Genomic DNA, 9219 nt, shown 5'->3' with positions numbered 1-9219 from the left:
GATTTATTAAGCTTCTTTGTTATGTGAGTTTATCTTTCATCAAATTTGGGATATATTCAGCCATTATTTTTTCAAATACTATTTCAGCCCCACTCTCTTTCTATTCCCTCAAGGGATGCTGATGATATGGTGGTTGGATCTTTTGTTATTGCCCCACAGGTCCTTCAGGTCCACTTATTTATTGCTTTTAGTCTATTTTTTTTTCTGTTTTCAGAGTTCTTCCTGGGCTTGGTGCTTGTTGTGGCAGGATCCCTCTTACCAGTTTCCCAAGCTGGGCATTTTCTCTGGCTAGGGGAGGAGAATCTCAGCCCAGTGGAGATGGAGACTGCTTCCCCTGTGAACTTATTGTCAGTGAAGCTTCTGGCTGAAACCTCTTACTAGTACTGCTGTCGTCTCCTGGTCTTCTCGTCGACTCCCGTTTGATCTGGTGGATGGATAATCATACATGGGACACATTCTGTTGCTAAATTAGGGGTCAGAATTACCAGGTCTGAGCCATTTTCTTTTGTTGGATAGGGTGGGGATCCTAAGAAGAATGACCACCATACATTTCCTCCTGTCTTGGTATCTCTAACCAATTCGCTTTCCTCTTTCTGTCTTTCAGAGTTCTCATTTGATCATCTTTTGTGTTATGTAGCTTGCATTGTAGGCATACTTATGGATGGAGGATGGAGAGATGAGTCTACATCAAAATCTCTGGTCAGAAGATTGATTAGTAGTATGCTAATACATGGCTATAGCAAGTTGGGTTTTTTGTTTGTTTGCTTGCTTTTTGTTTTTGCTTTTTACCATTCACAAGCTGAAGGTTATTTGGGAGATGATTTTTTCCAGTTTTGGGAGATGATTTTTTAAAAGCCCTTAAAATATTCACATACATTTTATTTTGTGGATATATATATTAATTGATTCTGGTAAATACCTAGAAGTGAGATTGTTGGGACAAAAGTGCAAACTTAACTCAATAAGAAAATGTTGAAGAAAGTTCTGGGAGGATGACAGAATAAGAAGCACCAGAAATCTGTCTCTCCACTGTAACAGCAACTGTACTGGAAGAATCCGTCTGATGTAACTATTTTGGAAATTGCATCTATTTAAGACTTATGGCTTCCAGGGAAGACTTGGGTGGTAAATTGTGGTTAGTTTCAGTCAAAATCAGTTCTTAGTACAGTATCAGCTATCATCCACCACTCCTAGGTCTGTGGATGGCATCTGTTCACATGTTCCTGGAGCAATCTACACACAGCTTGCAGAAAAGCCAGTGAGGCAAAAAGGACCCTGCCCTCCAAATATTAGGGATTTGTGCTCTGTTTCTGATTGCAGCCTCTGATTACAGAGTGCTGATGCAGAGATGGGTAACCATCATTGTACAATCCCCCATCCTACTGTTGAAAGCCCTGCCCCATTTGGCTGAAGTGACTTCCAGAGAATTTAAAGAGATGACACATATTTTTCCTTCTTCATTTTTCTCTTTCTTCTGTTGGGAGCCTGACTTTTAAGGACTTGGACATTCAAAAACAACTGAGGAAATTAGAAAGTCATTATTCATGCCTAAAATATTGGAGGAAAAAAAAGTGAACAGAGCCTAAGCACCTGCAGGATACCATAAAGCGGACCAAAATATTCATTGTGGGAGTCTTCCAAGAAGATGGAAAGCATCAGAGAGATTATTTGAAAAAATAATGACCAAAGTATCTCAAATTTGAAATAAAATACATGTATATAAACATCTAAGGAGCTCAACAAACTCCACACTGAATGTATTTAAAGAGACCCACACCAAGACACTTTATAATCAGACTGTCAAAAGACAAAGAGAGTCGTGAAAGCAGCAAGAGAGAAGCAATTCATCACATACAAGGGATTCTCAGGAAGATTATCAGTAAACATCTCACCAGAAATCTTGGAGGACAGAAAGAAATGGGCTGATGTTTTCAAAGTGCTTAAAGAAGAAAACAGCCAGCTAAGAAACTTATATCTGGCAAAACTGTTCTTCAAAAAGTGAGGAAGAAATGAAGATATTCTCATATAAACCAAAGCTAAGGAAGTCTTTCACTACTACATCTGTCCTACAAGAAAGCCTAAAGGGTGTTTTACCATTTGAAATAAAAGGACACCGGACAGTAGATGAAAGCCATCTGAAGAAATAAAGATCTGGAGGGACATGGGTGGCTCAGTCAGTTAAGCATTCAACTCTTGATTTCAGCTTGGATTATGATCTCAGGGTCCTGGGATCAAGCCCTGTGTTGGGGCCCACATGAGGCTCTGTGCTCAGCAGGGAGTCTGCTTGGGATTCTCTCTCCCTCTCCCTCTGCCCCTCCCCTCACTCACTCTCTTCCTCTCTCTCTCTCTCTCTCTTTCAAATAAATAAATAAATCTTTAAAAGAAGAAATAAAGATCTTGGTTCAGGTAAATACATGGGCAATTATGAAAGCCAGCACTATTGTAACTTAACTTTGGTTTGTTATTCCATTTTTTGTTTTCAAAAATGATTTAAGAAAGTAATGTATAAAAATTACTAGTCTGTTCTTAGATACATTATGTATAAAGATGTAATTCTGTAACACTAATAACTGAAAAGTGATCAGATAGAGCTATTAAAGGAGCAGATTTTTGTACATTATTGAAGTTAAGCTGGTATCAACTCAGAGTGTGGTAACTTTGGATGTTAATTATAATCCCCACTGTAACCAAAAAGAAAATAGCTAAAGAACATGCACAAAAGGGAATTAAAAGAGAATTAAAATGTTTCACTCTAAAAAGTTAGCTAAATACAAAGAAGACAGTAATGCAGAAAACAGCGAGCAAAATATCTATAAGGCATATAGAAAACAAATAGCAAAATGATAGAAGTGAATTCCCAGCCTGATAGTAATTGCTTTAAATGTAAATGGATTAAACTCTCCAATCAAAAGACAGAGATTGGCTGAAGAGGGCATGGGGGACAAAACAAAACAAAGAAAAAACATGATCCAATGATATATTCTTTACAAGGAACTCACATTAGATCCAAAGGAAAAAAAAAGGTTGAAAGTGAAGGGATGGAAGAAGATATTTCATGTAAATAGTAGCCAAAAGAAATCAGGGTGGCTATACTAATATCAGATGAAATAGATACTAAATAAAAAAGGATTATAAGACACAAAGGATATATTAACAAAAGTTTCAATACAGCAAGAAAATATAGCAATTATAAACATTTTTGCACATAATAACAGACCATCAGAACATATGAAGAAAAAATTGACAAAACTGAAAGGAGAAATAGATAGTTCTACAACAATAGTTGGAGACTTTAACACCACACTCTCATAATGAATAGAACGTAATTAATAGAATAGAAGGAAGATAAGTAAAGAAATAGAGGACTTGAGGGGTGCCTGGATGGCTCAGTCTGTTAAACATCCAACTCTTGGGGCGCCTGGGTGTCTCAGTCATTAAGCGTCTGCCTTCGGCTCAGGTCATGATCCCAGAGTCCTGGGATCGAGCCGCGCATTGGGCTCCCTGCTCCGCGGGAGGCCTGCTTCTCCCTCTTCCACTCCCCCTGCTTGTGTTCCCTCTCTCGCTGTCTCTCTCTCTGTCTACTAAATAAATAAAATCTTAAAAAAAATAAAAAATAAAAATAAAAAAATAAACATCCAACTCTTGATTTCAGCTCAGGTCGTGATTTCATGGTCATGGGATCAACCCCACGTTGGGCTCTGACTCAGAGCACTGAGTCTGCTTGAGATTCTCTCTCTCCCTCTCTCTCTGCCCCTCCCTCCTGTGCTCTCTCTCTCTAAAATAAATAAATAAATCTTGGGGAAAAAAAGAAATAGAGGACTTGAGCAGCACAATAAATGAACTCAATCTAACAGACATTTACAGAACACCATACTCAACAACAACAGAGTAAACATTCTTCTCAAGCACACATGCAGCATTCTCCAAGACAGATCATATGTTTAGGCCACAGATTAAGTCTACTATTAAAAAAACAAAAACTAGAAAATAATGTGTTGGCAAGGATATGGAGAAATTAGAACACTTGTACACTGGTGGTGTGAATGTAAAATAGTGCAGTCCCTATGGAAAATAGTATGATACTTCCTCAAAAAATTAAAAATACTTTTACTATGTTATCCACTTCTGAATATGTGCCCAAAAGAATTGAAAACAGAGTCTCAAAGCGATTTTGGACACCCATGTTTATAGAGGAATTATTCATAATAGCCTAAAGGTGAAAATAAACCGAGTGTCCATCAAAAGATAAATAGATAAGAAAAATGTGGTATATGCATACAATAGAATATCATTCAGAGGGGAGGGGGGTGGGGGGATGGGTTAGCCTGGTGATGGGTATTAAGGAGGGCATGTACTGCATGGAGCACTGGGTGCAAACAATGAATCATGGAACACTACATCAAAAACTAATGATGTAATGTATGGTGACTAACATAACATAATAATAAAAAAAAGAATATCATTCAGACTTAAGAAAATTTTTATACAACTACAGCATTAATGAAACTTAAGAATATTTTTGAAATACACTTATATGAAGTACAACAATTAGTCACATTCATACAGACAGAAAGTAGAATGCTGGTTTCCAGGGGGTATGAGGAGAAAGGAAAGGGGAATTATTGTTTAATGGGTGTAAAGTTTATGTATAGCAAGATATAAAGGGTTTGGAAGATGGATGATGGTGATGGTTGCACAACAATATGAATGTACTTACTACCACTAAACTATGTTTAAAAAATGGTTAAGATGATAAGTTTTATGTTATGTGTTTTTAACTACAATTTTAAAAGTAAAAGTAAATTAAGAGACTGCCAAGCTGTTTCTCAAAATGCATATACCATTATTAATTCCACAAGAAGTTGATGAGAGTCCAAGTTGCTACACAACATTGCTAGTATTTGACATTATAGAATATTGAATTTTTATTTTAGCTGTTCAAATATTTAGAAATATCTCAAGGGTGCCTGTGTGGCTCAGTTGGTTGGGAGCCTAACTCTTGATTTTAGCTCAGGTCATGATCTCGTGGTCCTGATATCAAGCCCTGAGTCAGGCTCTATGCTCAGCAGAGAGTCTGCTTCTCTCCCTCTTCCTCTGCCCCTCCCCCACACTCGCTCTCTAAAATAAATAAATAAATCTTTCTAAAAAAAGAGAGAGAAGCATCTCTTTGTAGCTTTAGTTCACACTTCCATGATGACTAATAATTTTGAATGCTTTTCATGTCTCATTTTCCATCCATGTCTCTCCTTTGGCTAAGTATGTATGTTTATATATTTTGCCAACTTTTAAAATTTGTTTTATTATTGAATTATAAGAGTTATTTATATATATTTTTTTTTATTATCTTCAGAGACAAGTTCTTAGTAAAATATATGCTATACATGTCTCCAAGTCTGTGGATTATCTTTGAAATTTCTTAACAGTGTTTCTCAAGGCATAGAAGTTTTAAATTTTGATGATATAAAATTTATCAAATTTTCTTTTATGGTTTGAGTGTTTTGTGTTGTATCTAATAAATGTCTTTACTTAAATCAGTGTTGCAAAAATTTGGTACTAGTTTTCCTTTTTGGTTTTGTTTTTCTTCCCCTCTGAAATTCTATACTTTAAGTTTTATGTTTAGGTCATAATCCATTATGGGTTAATTTTTGTAGCTGGTATAAGGTAACAGTTATGCCTAATTGCTTCAGCATTATTTTTTTGTAAGATTTGATTGTGCATAATTATCAATATAGTTATATCTAGATCTACCACCTTGCAAGTTGTCTCTCCCTTTTCCATTGATTGACTGATTGATTGATTGATTTACTTTTTAAAATTTCTTTTGGCTCAGTTGAGTATTTTTTGTTTCCATTTTATCTCTACAATGGGTCTGTTAGTTATGCCTCTTTTTCTAATATCTTTGTGTTGCCATGGGGTTTTCAATATATATTTTATTTTATGGTTTATATTTCTAAATCATTAACCAATTTATATATAAGTTAAGAAACCTATTTTAAAATTTTTTATTTAAATTCAACTTAGTTTACATATAGTGTATTATTAGTTTCAGGGGTAGAATTTAGTGATTCATCAGTTGCATATAACACCAGTGCTCATTACATCAAGTGTCCTTCTTAATGCCCATCACCAAATTACCCCATCCCCTTACCCACCTCCCCTCAAGCAACCCTCAGTTTGTTTCCTGGAGTTGAGAGTCTCTTATGGTTTGCTTCACTCTCTCTGTTTATCTTACTGTGTTTTTTCTTCCCTTCCCCTATGTTCCTCAGTTTTGTTTCTTAAATTCCACATATGAGTGAGATCATATGGTATTTGTCTTCCTCTGACTGACTTATTTCACTTAGCATAATATCCTCTAGTTCCATTCATGTCATTGTAAATGGCAAGATTTCACTCTTTTTGATGGCTGAGGAATATTTCATTCCATTCCATTCCATATATATATATATATATATATATATATATATATATATATATCTCACATCTTCTTTCACATCTTTATCCATTCATCTGTTCATGGACATAATCTGGGCTCTTTCCATATTTTGGCTATTGTGGACATTGCTGCTATAAACACTGACATACATGTGCTCCTTCAAATCACTAAGTTTGTGTCCCTTGGATAAATACCTAGTAGTGCAATTGCTGAGTCATAGGGTAGTTCTATTTTTAACTTTTTTAGGAATCTCCCTACTGTTTTCCAGAGTGGCTGCACCAGTTTGCATTCCCAACAGTGTAAGATGGTTCCTTTTTCTCCACATCCTCACCAACATCTGTTGTTTCCTGAGTTTTTCATTTTAGCCATTCTGACTGGTGTGAGGTGTTATCTCATTGTAGGTTTGATTTGTATTTCCCTTATGCCGAGTGATGTTGAGCAATTTTTTCTCATGTCTGTTAGCCATTTGTATGTCTTCTTTGGAGAAGTGTCTGTTCATGTCTTCTGCCCATTTCTTGACTGGATTATTTGTTTTTTGGGGTGTTGAGTTTGATAAGTTCTTTATAGATTTTGGATACTGGCACTTTATCTGATAAGTCATTTGCTCAACTCTATGGTCAACTAATTTTCAACAAAGCAAGAAAGAATATCCAATGGAAAAAAAGGCAGTCTCTTAAACAAATGGTGTTAGGAAAATTGGACAGCCACACGTAGAAGAATGAAACTGGACCACTTTCTTACACCATACACAAAAATAAACTCAAAATGGATGAAAGACCTAAATGTGAGACAGGAATCCATCAAAATCCTAGAGGAGAACACAGGCAACAACCTCTTTGACCTCGGCTGCAGCAACTTCTTGCTAGACACATCTCCAAAGGCAAGGGAGACTAAAGCAAAAATGGACTATTGGGACTTCATCAGGATAAAAAGGTTTTGCACAGCAAAAGAAACTGTCAATAAAACTAAAAGGCAACCTACAGAGGGGGAGAAGATATAACTTAAGAAACTTATAATAGTATATTTATATGTTTTCATTTATGCTATTTTTGAAATCCTTTTACCCTCTCAGATGCCCTCAAAGTTTAGCATTAATATTTTTGCTTATGACAATCAATTATTTATTATAGTCATTTAAAATAACAAATAATTATATATTTACTTTCATACTTATCATTTCATAAGTTCTTTATTTGCTTTTGTATATTTTCCCTTCTTGACTGGTATTATTTTTCTTCTGCCAGAAGAACTTCCTTTCATAGTCCTTTTAGTGAAAAAATGCTGGTAGTAGGGTTTCTCAGGTTTAGTTTGGCTGAAAATATCTTTATTTCAAATTTAATTTTGAAAGAAATTTTTATTCTACATAGAAGTAGGGGTTGTGAGAGGTTTTCTTTTTCTTTTACCCCTCTAAGACAATTGGTGTTTTCAGAAATAGTGGGGCCAAAGTTATTTTGCCACCTGATTCTCAGCAGGGCCTGCTTGATAACAACCATAACCACAATCACAACAACATCAAGAACAGAATATTTTTTCCCACTAGTTTGAAGGGAGAAATCTTCCCAAAACCTTTCTGAAGAATTCAGAAGGAACTTTCCAGTATATTGCCCATATCTTCCTATTGTTTGCCCTCCTAAGATCTATCTGTGGCATTTCAAATAATTAAAGAAACACAAATTGGGTTAACCAAAGCCAAATAATAAGACTGATACAATCAAATTTGTTCTCCTTCCTAGTAAGTCCTGCTTCTCTTGACAGTCATTTAATAACCTATGCCCTCTACAAAAATACAGGCAAATGATGGAAGGTAATGAAGCCCACCATAACATGAGCATTCACCTGTTATGCTTAATGAGGCTTATGCTATATTCTTCCAGGTTCTGCAGAGTCTAAAGCTAGCTGATTTATTTAATCAAAACCCTGATACATAATACTGCTATTTTCTCCTGGTAACTGCCAGCCATAGATTTAGCTTGATGAGCTTCAACGCCTCTAAACAATGAATTAAAAGTACAAGGAACCAGTTAAATGGTGCCCTAAGTGTCCTTTATAAGGTAGTTCACAGTCATTACAGGGGGACATTGATAATACAGAGCAACCATTTACCTCCTGCTCTTGATCTTTTCAGGCTGCTCTCTCTGCTATGAGCACTGCTATACAAGTTACTCTTCACTTAGTGCTGAAAATCATTTTTATCCATCTCATTAGAGAGTAACTCAAGAAAAGTGGCTAGTTTAACTGTTTTTGTTTGTTTGTTTGTTTGTTTGTTTGTTTTGAGACACAGATGATAGAGACAATTGCTTAATTCAACTTGCTGCTTGCAATATGGTTTGTGCAAAAATTTTCTAATCACATTACCACACAGAGAGCCATGAATCAGAGTGAGTGCTCGTTTGCTAACAGCCTAGAATATGTCTTGTCAATAAGAATTGATTCTTTCTGTCTCACACAAATGTGAAAATATAATAGCCTAAACAATGGAATTTAGTTCCAAGCTCTTCTCCTAACCCCACCAGTAAGACTGGTTCTTTGCACGTTATTTGTAATCTTACATTTTATATACTTTGAATTTAATTAAAATTCACACTCCATAACCCCATGCCTTCTTTCAAACCTATTAACATCAGGTATATAGTAAGTAAATACAGTAAAATAAAACAAAAGCCATTTTTGCTTTCTGCTCTGTCTTCTGGAGGTAACTCCTTTTTTGGTTAACTCTTCCCAACCCACCCAAATTGTTAAAGAAAGAACCCCATAGATCAAACATGTTTAGTGTCTTCTAGTTTAGT

At 35.6% G+C, this 9219-nt stretch overlaps 1 pseudogene across 1 annotated transcript in view; it reads left to right on the top strand.

Moving 5' to 3' along the window:
- The first annotated feature begins 2639 nt into the window (after positions 1-2639).
- The window catches only part of LOC118555036 (26S proteasome regulatory subunit 6A pseudogene), a 747413-nt pseudogene continuing 740833 nt past the window's right edge, over positions 2640-9219 (top strand). Inside the window, exon 1 of the transcript XR_013441011.1 lies at positions 2640-2652. The product of XR_013441011.1 is annotated as a 26S proteasome regulatory subunit 6A pseudogene (transcript). The remainder of the gene's footprint in view (positions 2653-9219) is intronic.

Source organism: Halichoerus grypus, chromosome 9 (genome assembly GCF_964656455.1).
Source record: "Halichoerus grypus chromosome 9, mHalGry1.hap1.1, whole genome shotgun sequence".
Classification (NCBI taxonomy): Eukaryota; Metazoa; Chordata; class Mammalia; order Carnivora; family Phocidae; genus Halichoerus; species Halichoerus grypus.
This window is presented reverse-complemented; position numbering and strand designations above follow the sequence as displayed.